We start from the raw sequence: 18,742 nt of genomic DNA on the forward strand, positions 1-18,742 counted from the left end.
GGACTTCGTGGGCCCTGCAAATACCCCTAAGGACAACAGCAGGACAGGACCAGTGTCAGTACAGTGTAACTGCCCCAGTGCGAGAGTGAGCTAGTGACACCCAATGGGAGCTGCTGGAGGGCCAGACCCAGAAACTGGGTGTGGGTTACAGGTTATATGAGGCTAGGTTTTTCAAAGAGCTCAGTACCCAGTGCACTGAAGTCTGGGGAAACTGTCTCATTGTGTCTCTCTCTCCTGCCAATTGTGAACGCCCGGGACCTTGAGTCCATTACTGAGCGCCACGGGGCTGTGCTGGGCCAGGGGCCCTGTTTCTGAGCTGTGGACACAGATTGCAGTTGCTTCCTGCCTTGGGAGCTGCGTTCACTGAAATTTGCCTTTTCTCTGCAGGGAGGAAACGGGACGGCTACGCTGTAGCCCAGGGTAAGTGACAAGAGACCCATCACCTCTTTTCAAGTAGCTATGGCTTAACAGCCATCATTGCTTGTGGATTTTAGCCTGGAGCCACTGACAGGAGATCCTTGCTCCCACTCATAGGCCTTGTCTGCACTGAGGATTTTAGGGAAATCTCGAACTATTGCTCTAGTACCACAGAATCGTAGGACCAGAAGGGACCTTGAGAGGACACCCAGTCCAGTTCCCTGCACTCAGGGCAGGACTAGGTATTATCTAGACCATCCCTGACTCATTTCATTCATTCATGCCCGTCACCCCAACCGGGGTATGGGCCGCCAACCACAGATCTCCAGAGTCTTCTATCCTGGGCCATTCGCTCTAGCTGGTTCCAGGTATAGCCCATTTTTTTGCTATCAACCTGAGCCTTGGGGTTCCACCGCAGTGCCTGTCTGGTGATGTTGGTTGGCTGCTTATCCAGCCCCACCTTCTCCTTCTAATTTCTTCCTCTGCTGGGAGTTGACGGGTCCTCTCCAAGAGGTGGATGTTACTGATGGTGTCTGGCCAGCGGATCTGGAGAATCCTTCTGAGGCAGCTATTAATGAAGGTCTGGATCTTCCTGGTGGTTGTTTTGGTTGTCCTCCAGGTTTCAGCTCCATACAGTAGGACTGATTTCACGTTGGAGTTGAACAGTCGAATCTTTATTGCCAAAGACAGCTCTCTGGAGCTCCAGATGTTCTTGAGCTGTAGAAGGCTGCTCTTGCCTTACCAATCCTTACTTTGATGTCTATGATGCTACCTAGGTAGGTGAAGGACTGTACTTCTTCCAGGGGCATCCATTCAGTGTGACTGTGATGGAATTGATCCTAAGGATCTTGGTCTTGTCCTTGTGGATGTTGAGGCCAACCGGTCTTCTCTTGCATCTGCTGTTTACTGTGTGAAAGGAGTGCAAGGTAGGTCATCAAGCTGGGTGGATGTCTTCATAATCAGAAAGAGAAGTGGTGACAACAAGCATCCTTGTCTGACTCCGGTTCGCACCTGGAAGCTGTTTGTGAGCTGCCCTCCATGGATCACTCTACAGTGTATGCCATCGTATGAGTTCTTGATCAGGTTGACCACCTTTGCTGGGATGCCATAGTGCCGAAATCCCTGACTAACCTGCTCTTAAAAACCTCCAGTGATGGAGAGTCCACAACCTCCTTAGGCAATTTATTCCAGTGCCTAACCACCCTGACAGTTAGGAAGTTTTTCCTAATGTCCAACCTAAACCTCCCTTGCTGCAATTTAAGCCCATTGCTTCTTCTATCCTCAGAGGTTGATGAAAATAATTTTTCCCTCCTTCTTGTAACAACCTTTTATGTACTTGAAAACTGTTACCACATCTCCCCCTCAGTCTTCTCTTCTGTGACTAAACAAACCCAATTCTTTCATTCTTTCCTCACAGGTCATCTTTTCTAGATCTTTAATCATTCTTGTTGCTCTCCCGTGGACTTTCTCCAATTTGTCCACATCCTTCCTGGACACAATACTCCAGTTGAGGCCTAATCAGCACGGAATAGAGTGGAAGAATTACGTCTCATGTCTTGTTTATGACACTCCAGCTAATACATCCCAGAATTATGTTTGCTTTATTTGCAACAGTGTTACACTGCTGGCTTATATTTAGCTTGTGGTCCACTATGATCCCCAGATCCCTGTCCGGAGTACTCCTTCCTAGGCCATCATTTCCCAATTCTTTGTGTGCAACTGATTGATTGTTTCTTTCTAAGTGGGGTAATTTACATTTGTCTTTATTGAATTTAATCCTATTTACTTCAGACCATTTCTCCAGATCATTTTGAATTTTCATCCTATCCTCCAAATCACTTGTAACCCCTCCCACCTTAATATTGTCCACAAACTTTATGTGTACTCTCTCTGCCATTATCTAAACCATTGATGAAGATATTGAACAGAACTGATCCCTGATAGACCCCACTCATTATGCGCTTCCAACATGACTGTGAACTATTGATAACTGGTTGGAAAACCGTTCCCAGAGAGTAGTTATGCGCCCACCTTATAGTAGCACTATCTAGGCTGTATTTCACTAGTTTGTTAGTGAGAAGATCCTGTGAGACAGTATGAAAAACCTTACTAAAGTCAAGATATACCACGTCTACCACTTCCCCCCCCCCCACACACACACAAGGTTTGTTACCCTGTCAAAAAAAGCTATTAGGTTGAGTTGACACCATTTTGTTCTTGACAAATCCATGCTGACTGTTACTTATCACCTTATTATCTTCTAGGTGTTTGCAAATTGATTGCTTAATTATTTGCCCCATTATCTTTCTGGGTACTGAAGTTAAACGGGCTGGTCTGTAATTCCTCGGGTTGTCCCTAATCCTCTTTTTATAGATTGGCACTATATTTCCCCTCTTCCAGTCCTCTTTCCCATCTTCCATGACTTTTCAGAGATATTGGCTCAGATATCTCCTCTGTCATTTCCTTGAGTATTCTAGGATGCTTTTCATCAGGCCTTGGTGACCTGAAGACATCTGACTTATCTAAATAATTTTTAACTTGTTCTTTCCCTATTTTAGCCTCAGCTTCTACCTCAATTTCACTGGTGTTCACTATGTTAGACGTCCAAGCGTTATGAAACGTTTGGGTGAAAACTGAAATAAAAAAGTCATTTGGCCCTTTTCATTTTCACATGTTCTGTTATTGTCTTTCCTTCCTCATTGACTAATGGACCTTCCTTGTCCTTGGTCTTCCTCTTGCTTCTAATGTATTTGTAGAATGTTTTCTTGTTACCCTTGATGTCTCTAGCTAGTTTGATCTTGTTCCGCACCTTGGCCTTTCTAATTTTGCCCCTACATACTTGTTACTTGTTTACAGTTATCCTTTGTAATTTGACCTAGTTTCCACTTTGTGTAGGACTCTCTTTTGATTTTTAGATCATTGAAGGTCTCCTGGTTAAGCCAGCATCGCCTCTTGCCAGCCTTCATTTCTTTCCTGTGCAGTGGTTTAGTTTGCACTTGGGCTCTTGATGATATCTCTGAGAACTTTCTAACTCTCCTGAACTGTGTTTTCCTCTTAGACTTGCTTCCCATGGGATCTTTCTTACCAACTCCCTGAGTTTGCTAAAGTCTGCCTTCTTGAAATCCATTATTTTATTGTTTTCCCTCCTACCATTCTTTAGAATCATAAACTCTATCACTTTCACCCAAGCTGTCTTCCATTTTCAAATTCTCAACCAGTTCCTCCCTATTTGTCAAAGTCAAATCTAGAACAGCCTTTCCCCTAGCAGAACCATCAGAGTCCTGTGGCACCTTATAGACTAACAGACGTATTGGAGCATGAGCTTTCGTGGGTGAATACCCACGTCGTCAGATACTTGCATCCGATAAAGTGGGTATTCACCCATGAAAGCTCATGCTCCAATACGTCAGTTAATCTACAAGGTGCCACAGGACTTTGCTGCTTTTACAGATCCAGACTAACATGGCTACCCCTCTGATACTTGTCCCCTAGTAGCTTTCTCCACCTTCTGAAAGAAAAATTGTCTCCAATACATTCCAAGAATTTGTTGGATAATCTGTGCAGTGCTGTGCTATTTTCTCAACAGATGTCTTCTTCGGTAGTGTAGAGTGGCTGTAGACACATGTTCTATAACCTTGCTCAGAAGAAGTCTAGATGATAGTGGTTAAAAACACCTGAACCCCATCTCCTCAGTTGCTCCACCTTTGCTATCACTGGTGGAATTGCATTGCTTGCGGGTATGGGTCCCAATTTTGCTCATGTAGACAAGGCAATAGGAATGTATACGGTGGCTTGGGGCTGAATTATTATCCCCCTAGAGCTGTGCTGTGTATGTCTGAGTGTGACCCTGAAGGTGTCTGACCTGCTTTTAATGTTACACTTCTTTTGACTTACCTGAAAGTTGGTTTGGTGCTTGTGAAATCTGGGCCTGATCGAAAGCCCGTTGAAGCCAGTAGGAGTCTTTCCACTGACTTCAGATCAGCTGCACTCTGTCCCTCGATGACAAGTAGTTCAGATCCCCTCCTCAATTGTCTCCTGTAATTAACTTTAGGAACAGGACCAAGACTGAAACTATGGGAAATATTTACATAAATTTTTGACTGCATCTGAGGCCACCTAATGCCTGGCAGCAAGAGTTGGTATAAATTGCACAGATCTGCTGGGCCCTGCTAGGGTGTAGGAGTCCAGCTCTCTCTTTACCCTCTCAGGGGTGCCTCCAGCGGGTAATGGACAGGGTTTAAGAAGTGCCAACAAAACCTCCTTAGAGCACCACCCTTCCTCCTACAGTTGGCCCTCAGTCGTGCCTCCTTCTTTCCTCATTCAAGAACAACAGAAATTCACATGCAAGAACTTTGTTAATGTGGAGGTAGGGTTGCAGGTGCTCAACCCTGCCCTGGGCTCCCTGTGTCCTTTCAGAATGGGAGTGTTTAATTCCCAGAAGTCAAAGGTTGGCAAACCAGGATATGCAGAGGTATCATGGCCAAATTCACAGGCATAAAAAACGCATCACGGACCATGAAATCTGTACAGATTTCACAGGGGAGACCATTTCTCAAACTGGGGGTCCTGACCCAAAAGAAGGTTGGGGGGCATTACAAGGTTGTTGTAGGGGATCACAGCATTGCCACCCTTATTTCTGTGCTGCCTTCAGAGCTGGGTAGCCAGAGAACGGTGGCTGCTGGCCGGGCACCCAGCCCTGAAGGCAGCACCCCACCAGCAGCAGCGCAGAAGTAAGGGTGGCAATACCATGACCCATCTACAATAATCTTGCTGCCCCCACAGCCCCTTTTTGGGTCAGGACCGCTACAGGTACAACACAGAGACATTTCAGATTTAAATAGCTGAAATAATGACAACTACAATTCTTAAAATCCTATGACTGTGAAATTGTCCAAAACGGAGCATGAATTTGGTAAGGTCTTAATTATGATGCCTCCAACACAACTTGAACTCTGCCCCAGTGGGTCTGGGAATAGGAACAGGAAGTAGAACAGCACCAGGCGAAACCAAACTTGCCCTTGTCTGTTTGCCCAGCACCACCCCAAATCAGCATTCCTCTTCATGGGGTAGGTACAGATGCTACAATAGGGAAAGAACAAGTTAAAAGTTACTTGGACAAGTTAGATGTCTTCACATCACCAGGGCCTGATGAAGTGTATCCTGGAATACTCAAGGAGCTGACTGAGGAGATATCTGAGCCATTAGCTATTATCTTTGAAATCATGGAAGACAGGGGAGATTCCAGAAGACTGGAAAAGGGCACATATAGTGCCTGTCTATACAAAGGGAAACATGGGCAATCCAGGCAATTACTGACCAGTCAGCTGAACTTCTGTACCAGGTAAGATAATGGAGCAAATAATTAAGGAATCAGTTTGCAAACATCTAGAAGATAATAAGGTGATAAGTGATAGTCAGCATGGATTTGTCAAGAATAAATCATGTCAACCCAACCTGATAGCTTTCTGTGACAGGGTAACAAGCCTTGTGGATAGGGGGGGAAGCAGTAGATGTGATATATCTAGACTTTAGTAAGGTTTTTGATACAGTCTCTCATGACCTTCTCATTAAGAAACTAGGGAAATACAACCTAGATGTAGCTACTATAAGGTGGGTGCATAACCGGTTGGAAAACTGTTCCCAGAGAATAGTTATCAGTGGCTCACAGTAAGGCTGGAAGGGCAGAACGAGTGGGGTTCTGCGGGGATCAGTTCTGGGTCTGATTCTTTTCGGTGTCTTCATCAGTGATTTAGATCATGGCATAGAAAGTAGATATAAAGTTTGCGGATGATACCAAGCTGGGAGGGGTTGCAAGTGCTTTGGAGGATAGAATAAAAATTCAGAATGATCTGGACAAACTGGAGAAATGCCCTGAGGTAAATAGGATGAAATTCAATAAGGACAAATACAATGTTCCTTCCTAAATGGAGTACTATCAGATGCACACATACAGAATGGGAAATGACTGTCTAGGAAGGAGTACGGCAGAAAGGGATCTAGAGGAGTCAACAGTGTAACACTGTTACAAAAAAGCAAACATCATTATGGGATCTATTAGTAGGAGTGTCGTAAGCAAGACATGAGAATCATAGAATATCACGGTTGGAAGGGATCTCGGGAGGTGATCTAGTCTAACCCCCTGCTCTCAAAGCAGGACCAACCCCCAACTAAATCATCCCAGCCAGGGCTTTGTCAAGCCTGCAAGTATTGGCCTGCTAAACCCAGGGTTGTGAGTTCAATCCTTGAAGGGGCCACTTAAGGATCTGGGGCAAAATCAGTTCTTGGTCCTGCTAGTGAAGGCAGGAGGCTGGACTCAATGACCTTTCAAGGTCCCTTCCAGCTCTAGGAGATAGGTGTAGCTCCAATTAATTATTATTATAATAAAAACCTCTAAGGAAGGAGATTCCACCACCTCCCTAAGTAACCCATTCCAGTGCTTCACGACCCTCCTAGTGAAAAAGTTTTTCCTAATATCCAACCTAAACCTCCCCCACTGCAACTTGAGACCATTACTCCTTGTTCTGTCATCAGGTACCACTGAGAACAGTCTAGATCCATCCTCTTTGGAACCCCCTTTCAGGTAGTTGAAAGCAGCTATCAAATCCTCCCTCATTCTTCTCTTCTACAGACTAAACAATCCCAGTTCCCTCAGCCTCTCCTCATAAGTCATGTGCCCCAGACCCCTAATCATTTTTGTTGCCCTCCGCTGGACTCTTTCCAGTTTTTCCACATCCTTCTTATAGCGTGGAGCCCAAAACTGGACACAGTACTCCAGATGAGGCCTCACCAATGTCGAATAGAGGGGAATGATCACATTCCTTGATCTGCTGGCAGTGCTCCTACTTATACAGCCCAAAATGCCATTAGCCTGCTTGGTAACAAGGGCACACTGACTCATATCCAGCTTCTCATCCACTGTAACCCCCAGGTCCTTTTCTGCAGAACTGCTGCCTAGACACTCAGTCCCTAGTCAGTAGCAGTGAATGGGATTCTTCCGTCCTAAGTGCAGGACTCTGCACTTGTCCTTGTTGAGCCTCATCAGGCTTCTTTTGGCCCAGTCCTCTACTTTGTCTAGGTCCCTCTGTATCCTAGCCCTACCCTCCAGCATATCAACCACTCCTCCCAGTTTAGTGTCATCGGCAAACTTGCTGAGGGTGCAGTCCATGCCATCCTCCAGATCATTAATGAAGATATTGAACAAAACTGGCCCCAGGACCGACCCTTGGGGCACTTCGCTTGATACCAGCTGCCAACTAGACATGGAGCTGTTGATCACTACCTGTTAAGCCTGACGATCTAGCCAGCTTTCTATCCTCCTTACCGTCCATTCATCCAGCCCAGACTTCTTTAACTTGCTGGCAAGAATACTGTGGGAGACCATATCAAAAGCTTTGCTAAAGTCAAGGAATAATACGTCCACTGCTTTCCCCTCATCCACAGAGCCAGTTATCTTGTCATAGAAGGCAATTAGGTTAGTAAGGAATGACTTCATGCTGACTGTTCCTGATCACTTTCCTCTAAGTGCTTCAAAATTGATGCCTTGAGGACCTGCTCCATGATTTTTCCAGGGACTGAGGTGAGGCTGACTGGCCTGTAGTTCCCCGGATCCTCCTCCTTCTCTTTTTTAAAGATGGGCACTACATTAGCTTTTTTCCAGTCATCTGGGACCTCCCCCGATCGCCATGAGTTTTCAAAGATAATGGCCAATGGCTCTGCAATCTCATCGGCCAACTCCTTTAGCACCCTTGGATGCAGTGCATCCAGCCCCATGGACTTGTGCTCATCCAGCTTTTCTAAATAGTCTGGGTCTTTGTTACAAATAGTGTGAGCTGCTGGGCCCAGGGATGCATGACTGAGTCCATATTTGGGTGTAGGGGACTCTTCACAAGTGTGAATGACAGGACTTGCCATCTCGTCTTTCTCAACCAGAGAAGACAGAGGCAAAAAAAGCATTGAGTACACTAGCTTTCTCCACATCCTCTGTCACTAGGTTCCCTCCCTCATTCAGCAAGGGGCCCACACTTTCCTTGACTTTCTTCCTGTTGCTAACATACCTAAAGAAACCCTTCTTGTTACTCCTAACATCTCTGGCTAGCTGCAACTCCAAGTGTGATTTGGCCTTCCTGATTTCACTCCTGCATGCCTGAGCAATATTTTTATACTCCTCCCTGGTCATTTGTCCAATCTTCCACTTTTTGTAAAGAAGAGAAGTAGAAAAGTAAAAGTAATTCTTCCATTCTACTCCACGCTCATTAGGCCATCACTGGAGTATTGTGTCCAGTTCTGGGCACCACATTTCAGGAAAGATATGGACAAATTGGGGGGAGTCCAGAGAAGAGCAACAAGGGTGATTATGGGTCTAGAAAATATGACCTATGAGGGAAGATTGAAAGAACTGGGTTTGCTTACGCTGGAAAAGAGAAGGTGGAGAGGGGACATAACAGTTTTCAAGTACTTAAAAGGTTATTACAAGGAGAAAAATTGTTTTCCTTAACCTCTGATGATAGGACAAGAAGCAATGGACTTAAATTGCAGCAAGGGAGGTTTAGGTTGGACATTAGGAAAAAATTCCTAACTGTCAGGGTGGTTAAGCACTGGAATAAATTGCCTGAGGAGGTTGTGTAATCTCAGTTATTGGAGATTTTTAAGAGCAGGTTGGACAGACACCTGTCAGGGATGTTATAGATGGTTCTGGTCCTGCCATGAGTGCAGGGGACTGGACTTGTTGTCATCTCGAGGTCCCTTCCAGTTCTGTGATTCTAAACCGTCCACACTGTTCTGTGCAGCGCTATTGATTTAAGGCGGGAATTGCTGTTGATAGGCAGGGGGTGAAATCTGTGGTCTGCTTGAGGGACCCATCTGGGCACTGATGGAAGGGGACAGAGTTGAGGTTGTTTGGCAGGAGTATCCTTAACCCAGCATCTCCTACTTCGCTAGCCATTGAATGTTGAGTATTCAGTGCTCCCATTCTGAAGAGGTATGAAGAGCACAGAGCAGTGCTGACCCCCTACAATGATAAAAAAAATTTTTGCATGTGATTAATGGAAATCCATGGAAGAGTCAGGTGATGACTGTTCCCTTGGGATAGGAGTCCCCGTATCTACTAACTACGCTGAAACCTGCCTTGTGAGAGATGCTAATATACTCTCTCTTCTCCTCCTCCTCTGCACAGCAAATGACCAAGGATCTAGTGACTCTGATGTATCTGCCAGGGGTAAGTGACAGGGGCTCTAGCCTAGGGGTTCACTGTTCTGACTGAGTTCTCTGGAGAGGGACACCTCGTCCAAGTCATTGGACCCTGAGTCTCACTGGCCCGTCCCCTCTAGCAAACCAGCCTCTAAGAAGCAGAATAGGGAAGTTCTGGATCTCTTATTTCCCTTTTATTCACATGGGAGGGGCAGGAACAGGTTTGCAGCCAAATCCCCCTTGTTTTCTCTGAGATTAATTTAGGTGTGAAAGACTCTAGTGAGAGGGATTTCGCTGTGGCTGCTGAGACAGCCTGGGCTGAGATCAGCTTTTGTAATGATAAATCCAGCTGCTTCAGAGAACAGTCGGCAGTTTCACTGCAGGGAGGAAGCAGGAGGGACAGAGCCCAGCACCTGAGGCTCCAGGAACACAGGGTCTCTGACGCCTGAGCTAAGAGCTTTGTCAGCAGTGTTAGAGATTCTGTCCGATGAACATTGCAGCTGCTAAGGTGACTGTCCCATAGCAGTGTGAACTATCATTCCCTTTAATAGACATTGCCTGTGTTTAATTTCTGCAGCTTAACAGAGCCTGTTGGAGTCTGTGCCACAACCTGAGGGGATCCCAGAGAGGAAGATTGATGAGCTCTGCTCTGTCTCTGTAGAAGAACCAATCAACCTCTCCCTAGCTTTTCTCTGGCACTTGGAGCATCCCGTGTGGGATTTCTGGCCTCATCTGTCTGCTCACTGGACCACTTTTTGCTTTTCAGATGCAATAGTAATGTTTTATTTGCAGAAAATAATTTTTAAAATTTTAATGGATAAAAACTTTTAGTAAGATTTTAGTATTTTCTCCATCTACTCAGTGCTCTGTGCAGTGCTCTTTGCACACCCTGTACGGTACGCTAGATATGTGAGCAGTAACTGCTTGTGTGTATATGGTGGGGGATGGTTTTTTTTCTGTAGAATTTCATGTTTATAACATGGTAAATGGCCTGATCTACTCGCAGCTGGTAGCGTTGTTGCCATCATCAGCTGAGGACGTCTGTTGGACAGGAAGAAGTGTCTGCATTTAGTTTATAAGTGCCTCTAATGTCCTTTTCACCATTCATAGAGCCATAGACATGCTGGGCTAGAAGGGACCTCAAGAAGTCATCAAGTCCAGACCCTGATTTCAGGCAGCACCAAGTAAACCTAGGCCAGTCCTGACAGGTGTTTGTCCAACCTGTTCTTAAAAACCACCAATGATGGGGATTCTACATTCTCTCTAAGCAACCTGTGTGACGAAGTGGGGAATTTTCCTAACGTTGCATATGTATCCTGTGTGTGCCTCAGTTTCCCCCATGTGCTGCATGTCTAACCAAGGTGGGAGGGGACCAGTGTACCAATGTTGCAGAGGACCAGGTGTGACCCAGTCTAGCAGCCTGGACCCCAGACCATGGCCTGGACACTTCGTAACTTAGCGACTAATGAGCTGAAGGCCCATCCCAACTTGGAGCCAGCCAGTTATGGGCAGCAGAGAGACCAAAGAGCTGAAGAGAGGGTCACCTGGAGATTGGTTTGCCCGGGAAAGAAGACAAAGGATGGAGGAGGGGCCTTGGAGGTGACACAGGGTGGGGGCCGCAGAAAGGAAGAGTCACTTCTGGGCTGGGAACAAAGAGGGGCCTGAGGTCACCTGGACGGGGACAGACCCAGATGGACGCCCCAGAGAACGTCTTGTGCTCCAGACGTACGATAAACACTTCTGTGTTGCGCTGGCTGAGAATCACTGCAGGCTAGAGAGAGGCCCGCGTGCTGGAGGCTCAGAGGTGTGGTACTGGGAGGCGGAGGAGAAGCCTACAGCTTAAACCCCCAGCAAAGAGTGTGACCTTACGTAGGGTCAGTACTCTGAAGGGTGGTTCCTCCTAGGGGCCATACGGAGCCAAGAGAGCACTGGCCTGTCAGTCTGTGACAACCTGTTCCACGGTGAACTGTCCTTATAGCTAGCAAGTTTTTCCTAATGTCTAACCAAAATTCTCCCTTCTCCTACTATCAGTGCACCTGGAGACCAATTGATCACCGTCCTCTTCATAGCAGCCCTTAATTCAGGGGTAGTTTATTATTTTTTTTTCAAGGTCCAAATTTCTTGGTCAAGCTATAGTCTCAGTCCAGACTCAAGAGAAACATTTTTCACACCACAAGTGCCCCTGTTCAGTGAACACATACATCGCTGTGAAATATACCCAGGGCCTATATTGTTTATATTCTTAGTGCATTAAATGAAAAATAAGATCAAACCACTGTATAGCCTAAAATAACCTCCAAGAAAGATGTAGTTTATCTGAAACTTTGAGAAAGTATAGAAAAAGTCAAATAAATGCAAATATTAGCATTAAAAATACTTTCAGGCAACAGTTTTAAGTTTTGTATGAGTTTTGTCAAATACGGTTATTGTAGGCATATCTGCATATAGTAGATAAACTTATTCAAAACTTTTTCAGCCTTTTGAGGTTTATTTACCATAAGTATCAGAGTTTGAAAGAAACACTTAGTACATATGAATGCTGTATCTTTTATGATTCAAGACTTTCCAATAACAAACGCACACACCCCACAGCTCCCAGATCCTTCTCAGCAGTGCTGCTGCCAAGCCAGTTTTCCTCATTCTGTATTTGTGCATTTGGTCTTCCTTCCCTACCTGCATAGGCACCGACTTCCCTTCTGCCTAGTGGGTGCTCGACCCCCTCCCTCCCTCCCCTGGCCCTACCTCTTCCTGCCCCTGCACTGGCCTTGCCCCACCCCCTTTCCACTCCTTCCTCAAAGTCCCCACCCCACCCTGCCTTTTCCCACCCAGCCCTGTCCCCTTCCCCCAAGTCCCCGCCCCTGCCCTGCCTCTTCTCTGCCTCCTCCCCTGAGCACACCACATCCCCGCTCCTCCCCTTCCCTCCTGGAAAATCCTAGGCGCGGCCAAACAGCTGTTAAGAGGCAGGGGGGCAGGAAGCACTGAGAGGGAGCGGGAGGAGTGGGGACGTGGTGCACTTGGGAGGGGAAGAGGAGGGGGGAGCTTGGCTGCCGGTGGGTGCTCAGTACCCACTAATTTTTTTCCCATGGGTGCTCCAGCCCCAAAGCACCCACGGAGTCGGCGCCTATGCCTATGTAACGCACCTCACGTTTATCTTTGTTGAATTTCATTTTGTTGTCTATTGCCCAGTTCTCCAGTTTATCAAGACCCCTCTGAATTTTAGCTCTATCCTCCGAAGTGTTGGCAATGTTAGGTAAAAAGCAAGTCCTACTCACCTCTCCAGCACCTGAGTTTGTGCGGAGTTGGTATGGGACTCAGAAATCTGTCAGAGACCAGACAACAATTCGTTGATCAACGGGCTCACACCATCCTTAGCTTAAAAGAAGAGCTTCGGAGTAAGTGTGGCAAGTTTATTAGGGGTGAGCATCAATGTTTATACACAGAAGTAAACAAAGTGATTAACAGATCATAATGGTCATGCATAATCAATCAAGATTCTACAGGATAAAACAGGTTAAAATGTAAATTGGAGAAGACAAAGGAGGAGATGGCTACTTATTGGGAGGGGAGGGGTCATGAGTAGTTCGCAGGTCAAAGCTTTTTGATTAAAAGTTTCAGACAGAGACATGAAGTCTGAGTTAAGTTTCAGTTCATAAAAAGTTCAGACTCAACATTCCTCCATTTGTAGCTTTGGGATAACTATTTACCAAAAGCTACACCCCATTTTAAGGAGCCAAGGGCCGCTTGGCAATTTCAGCCTGGGCCAACTCGAAGAGAGTAAGGCCTTTGGCTGAAGTAGAAAAAAAATAAACTGACCCACATGAGTTTATGAGGGAGGGGACACACTGAATACAGCAACACAGTATTATAAGGATTACTATGGCCCCAACAACACCCACCAAGAGTTTTTTAACCCACCCAAATCCAGGCAACCAATTCCATAAGGCTCTCCACCAATCATAAGGTGGCTGGCCAGAGGAGTAGTTCTTAGCCATTTCCCTTAGATGTTTGGTACGTTGAAAAGTGTCAGGGTAGGTGTCATTTACAAAAACACAGCATTCTTCATTTATGAGGGCGCAAGTTCCTCCTTGGGCTGCTAACATTATGTCTAAAGCCATTCGGTTTTGCAAAGCTAACTGGCGCAGCTGGGACATTTCGGCCTGATTCTCAAATAGGGTCGCAGTCTCATTGGTTAAAGATTCTAGTAGTCCCTGTAGACGGATGACACCACCCCTCAAGCTAATAAGACCAGCCCACTGCTGCCATGACAAACCATCATGGATATTAATATCTCTGAAGGTTTCACGGATGTTACGAACATGGGGAAAATGGGGGGGGGTGGGGTGAGGGAGATGCGAGAAGGCGGTGTGAGCCACGCTAAATAACATGACCCTGCCCAATCAGGGGAGAGAAAGTAATAAGCTTTGGGCCCGCACACCCAGTATGTTCCATACATTGCGTTTCGGGTATTCCATTTCTCAAAGTAGGAGGTAACCCACCACCCGTTGGACCACTGTTCCCCTGGTAATGCAGAGGGTCACAGCGAACTGCAGAGGCACAATTTGGTAGTGGTGTTTTCAAAGTGCAGTGTAGTACTGCTTGAGCAGTTGTAGAAGGCAATCTTATATCCCTTAGCAATTAGTTGGACACCCTCGTGATCTGAGCAGGGTTTCTTAAAAGTGGACTCTGAAGGCTTGTGAGGGATCCACATATGGGATAAGTGGGATGCGCAAGGCTTGAAGCCAAGGTTTTTACTAAAGGCGGTGCCATTAAAATACATGTTGCATTTACTGATTCCCACAAAAGTTGACCCTTTTTCTTTAACAAAACACAGTGATCCTGTCTGATTTGTTACCCTGAGATATCTGTTAATTGGCACTCCTGTTTTGTCCCATGTAAGATTGTGTTGGACTGGATCTTTTATTCTAGCCGGTGGCATCCAAGTCATATTAGCAGTGGTCAGGGGAATGGGTGTGAAGGGGAGTCCCTGTTCTGCATTTACTGGAAATTGAGTACATACCCAGCAATTACTTCTATTTCCTAAAATACGAGTTTTAACCTCGTGGGAATATCTAATAAAAGCATTATCTTCATAAGCAGAAAATAAACTAAAAAGGCATAATAAAAAACATACAGTTGTCAGAATAAAAGGTCCTCTCATTTTTTTCGAGTCAATTTAAGTCTGATGTCTGAAAGAGGTAAGCTGGTCCACTGGTCAGAGGCAGTGTCCTCAGTGGTGGCAAGAGCTGCTGGTCCGTCACTGTGGTCCACTACGGCTGGCTTGACGTGGGAGTGGTGGATCCAGGATTTGCGTCCTTCCAGGAACACTGCAGTCTGGGTTGTTAAAAGAACCTGGTGGGGTCCAGTAAACCTCGGCTGGAGGGCGTCGCCACGAACGAACTTTTTGGCCCAGACGAAGTCCCCTGGTTGGAACGGGTGGATCTGTTCTTCTAGTGGCACGGTCTGGGAAAACTGCGAGGCTTTCCAAAGGGTACGGAGGCGAGCCTGTAGGGAGAGAAACTGGCACGCGGTCATATGATCCCCTCCCAATAGTGAAACATCAGCACGTGGTAGCGCCCCGCCTTTGAAAGGGGGGTGTCCATAGAGCAGTTCAAAGGGGGATAATCCCAATACACGGGTTGGGCGAGTACGAAGGTGAAACAGGACCAAGGGAAGTACCTGAGGCCACTTTAACCCTGTTTCCTGACAGTATTTAGCCAATGTAAGCTTAAGCTCCCTATTCATACGCTCAACTTTCCCGCTAGACTGGGGGTGGTAGGGTGTATGAAAGGAGTGTGAAATGCCCAGTCCTTGTTCTAAACGGCCAAGGACATTACCAGTAAAGTGGGGTCCGCGATCTGAATCAAGTATGAGAGGGATGCCAAAACGGGGTACAATGTCTCTAAGGAGGATCTTCGCCACTGTGGCAGCAGTACAATTAGCAGTAGGAAAAGCTTCGACCCATGAAGTCAGAGGGCAAACCAAAACAAGGAGGTGCTTTTTCCCAAAAGCCTTTGGCATATCTGCAAAGTCAATTTGAAGATGTTGAAATGGGGCAGCAGGCGGAGGTCTTCCACCCTTAATTTTGTTAAGAGGCGGAGCAGGTCCATTTCGCTGACATGTGCTGCATGCTTTCACTATTGACAGGCAGTAGGGTTGAATACCTGGAGCATACCAAAAGCGAGCGATGGTGTCCACAAGGGCGTGCGTGCCGTAGTGACCCCCCTTATCATGGTGCCAGCGAACTGCCACGGGGTATGTGGAGCGAGGGAGGCAGGCTCGGCCATCCGGCATAAGCCAGGTCCCTTTGACCAGAGTGGCTCCGAGGCTCTCCCACGACTGTAGTTCGGCAGCGGGTACCGGTGCGGTGGAGTAAAGGAGGAGGTCACAATAGCCAACGTGGGCATGGCTAAGGGTAAGACGGCAGCCGCCTTGGTGGAGGCGTCAGCCAGGGCATTCCCACGGGTGACGGGGCTATCATCTTTAGTATGGGCCCGGCAGTGAACTACAGCCAGGACCGAGGGTTCTTGGAGGGCATCCAAAAGCTTGTGGATGAGGGGGAGGTGCTGAATGGGTTTACCGGCAGCTGTCTGGAAACCTCAAAACTTCCAGAGGTGGATGTGACAATGCACAACTCCAAAAGCATACTTGCTATCAGTAAAAATGGTAACGGTCTTACCAGCGGCCAACTGGCAGGCTCGGGCCAGGGCATAGAGTTCGCGGCTTGGGCTCCCAGTTGCCTGGCAGTGAGGCGGCCTCTTGAATGTCCCATTCAGAGGTGACTGCATAACCGGTGAAACGCTTGCCATCAACATAGAAGGAGCTTCCGTCCGAGAAGAGGATGCAATCAGGGTTGTCCAGTGGCACGTCAAACAGGTTGTTCCTTATCTGTAAGATGCTATGAACTACTTCCACACAGTCGTGCTGATCCTGGAGGACTGGCAGATCAGGAAGCAAGGTAGCTGGATTAAGGGGCCCACACCTTTCAAAAATTAGGTTAGTGTCTTCTAGGAGTTCGGCCTCTAGCTGCTGCTGACGATGGGCCGAAAAGACTTGGGTCGTGCCCCTCACGCAGAAGGGCTGACAAGGCATGAGAGGTCCAGACCGTGGTAAATGACCCAGGGTCAGGCTCTTTGCCTTTGTGATCAGCAGGGCAGCTGCTGCCAGAGTCCGGGTGCAGGATGGGGTTCCCTGAGCGACAGGGTCGATCTGCTGGGAGTAAAAAGCAAGCGGGAAATGGTGGGGCCCGCTCAGCTGGGTAAGGACGCCACTAGCAATTCCGCCCCTCTCGTGGACAAAAAGGTGAAAGGGTTTGCTGTAATTGGGGGGGCGGAGAGACATGGAGGAGGCCACACTGTCCTTGAGTAACTGAAAGGCTTGGATCGTGTCTGGGGACCACTGCAAAGGGTCAGGAGCAAGGTTAGCAGTGAGTCGGTGGAGCGGTTTGCTCAACTCCCCGCAGGACGGCAACCAAGGTCAACAGAAGCCAATTAATCCTAAGAAACCTCGAAGTTGTTTCTTGGTGTTTGGCAGAGGGCAGTTTTGGATAGTCTTTATGCGGACTGGGTCCATTTGTCTCCCCTCTGGGGTTAACAGGAAGCCCAGATATCGAACCTTCTGTGAGACCCACTGAATCTTGTTAGGGTCTACCTTGTGGCCTCTGGTGTGTAGGTATAATAAAAGTGCCTTACCATCGATGCGGAGGGCGGCTTCTTTTACCTAGTAGGATGTCATCTACGATAGGACTAACGTGGATCCCTGCGGACTGGTGAAGCCTTCCAAGTCGTGGCGGAGGCATTGGCTGAAAATCATGGGGCTGTCTCTGTAGCCTTGAGGAAGTTGTTGCCAGACATAACTTTGTCCCTCCCAGGTGAAACCAAAGAGATATTGAGAGTCTGGGTGTACAGGAATGCTGAAAAAGGCTGATTTTAAGTCAATAACAGTGAACCACTCAGCATCCCAGGGGATTTGGCTGATGATAGTAGCTGGATCAGGAACTACTGCATGAAGAGGGACCACATACTGATTAATAACCGTAGATCCTGTACAAAGCGCCAACGAATAGGGTCTCCGTCCTTTTAGGAGGCTTTTGACAGGCAGTATAGGGGTATTACAGGGAGTGCGCTGAGGGCGGACTAGCTTTGTGCAATGAATCCCTCGACAATGGGGCAGATGCCCTCCCGGGCTTCCAGCGACAGGGGTATTGGGGACTGACGGGGGCTAAGGAGGGCTTTACTTGAATCCTTACTGGCTCTGCCGAAAGGAGCAGGCCAACATCAGTGTCAGAAATTCCCCAGAGGGTTGAAGGCAAGTCAGTGAGGTCAGGGGAGAGAGGGGGGGGGGTCCCAATTACCCTGAGTTGGGGCCGAATCTCCTAACACTGTCATCAATAATCCTACCCCTTCAGGAGTGCAGGTTAAAGTAGCCTCAAGCTTACAGAGTAAATCCCGGCCCATCAAAGGGATCGGACAAGCTGGGGAAAAAAGAAAACAGTGAGAAAAACATTTATCAGCATAAATAACATTTAGAGGTAAAGTGAGTCCCAGAGACTGTGGGTTGCCTTCCACCCCAGTTGCAGTTTTAACCTCAGAAGATAGCCAGGGAGAGGGGGCATGATTTAAAAGAGAGAAAGTAGCTCCAGTATCAATGAGGAAACAGACAGGCAGTCCCTGGACTGAAAGGGTTAGATGAGGCTCTTTGCTGGGAGGGGAGAAAGTGAGGAAAGAGCCGGCTAAAGACATTAAGGAAATAAGACCATCACATTGTTTGCCTTCGCCCCCGGGGTACCGTCATTGAGAAGGCTGAGTTTGCTGCAGCTGCTGCTGTTGCCCGTAGTTGATCCAGGCCTGAGGAACGGGCTGGGCTGGTGGTGCAGGAGTGTATTCGTCCCTGGTGTAAGTATCTGCAGATGCGACCGGACCCTCTGGGCGTCCTCAGGGGCATTCACGTTTAAAGTGACCGGGCTGTCCGCACTGTAAACAATTTCCAGATGGCTTGGGTTGCCAGGACCCTCTTCCCCGAGCACCCTGAAATCCCCTGCCATGGCCACGGCTTCTGCCTCGAATACCACCGCAAAAAGCTAAAGCCATCAACTTATATTCTTCCTTTTTCTCTTTCTTTTTACTACTTTCCCTTTCTTTCT

The 18,742-nt window shown here is 47.3% G+C and overlaps 1 long non-coding RNA gene across 1 annotated transcript; it reads left to right on the plus strand.

The window, feature by feature from the left end:
• Positions 1-9,103: 9,103 nt before the first annotated feature.
• LOC120405624 lies at positions 9,104-10,439 on the plus strand. The gene is made up of 2 exons (XR_005598726.1): positions 9,104-9,631; positions 10,181-10,439. It is a non-coding gene; the product is annotated as an uncharacterized LOC120405624 (long non-coding RNA).
• The last annotated feature ends 8,303 nt before the right edge of the window (positions 10,440-18,742 follow it).

This window comes from Mauremys reevesii, linkage group 5 (assembly GCF_016161935.1).
Source record: "Mauremys reevesii isolate NIE-2019 linkage group 5, ASM1616193v1, whole genome shotgun sequence".
Classification (NCBI taxonomy): domain Eukaryota; kingdom Metazoa; phylum Chordata; order Testudines; family Geoemydidae; genus Mauremys; species Mauremys reevesii.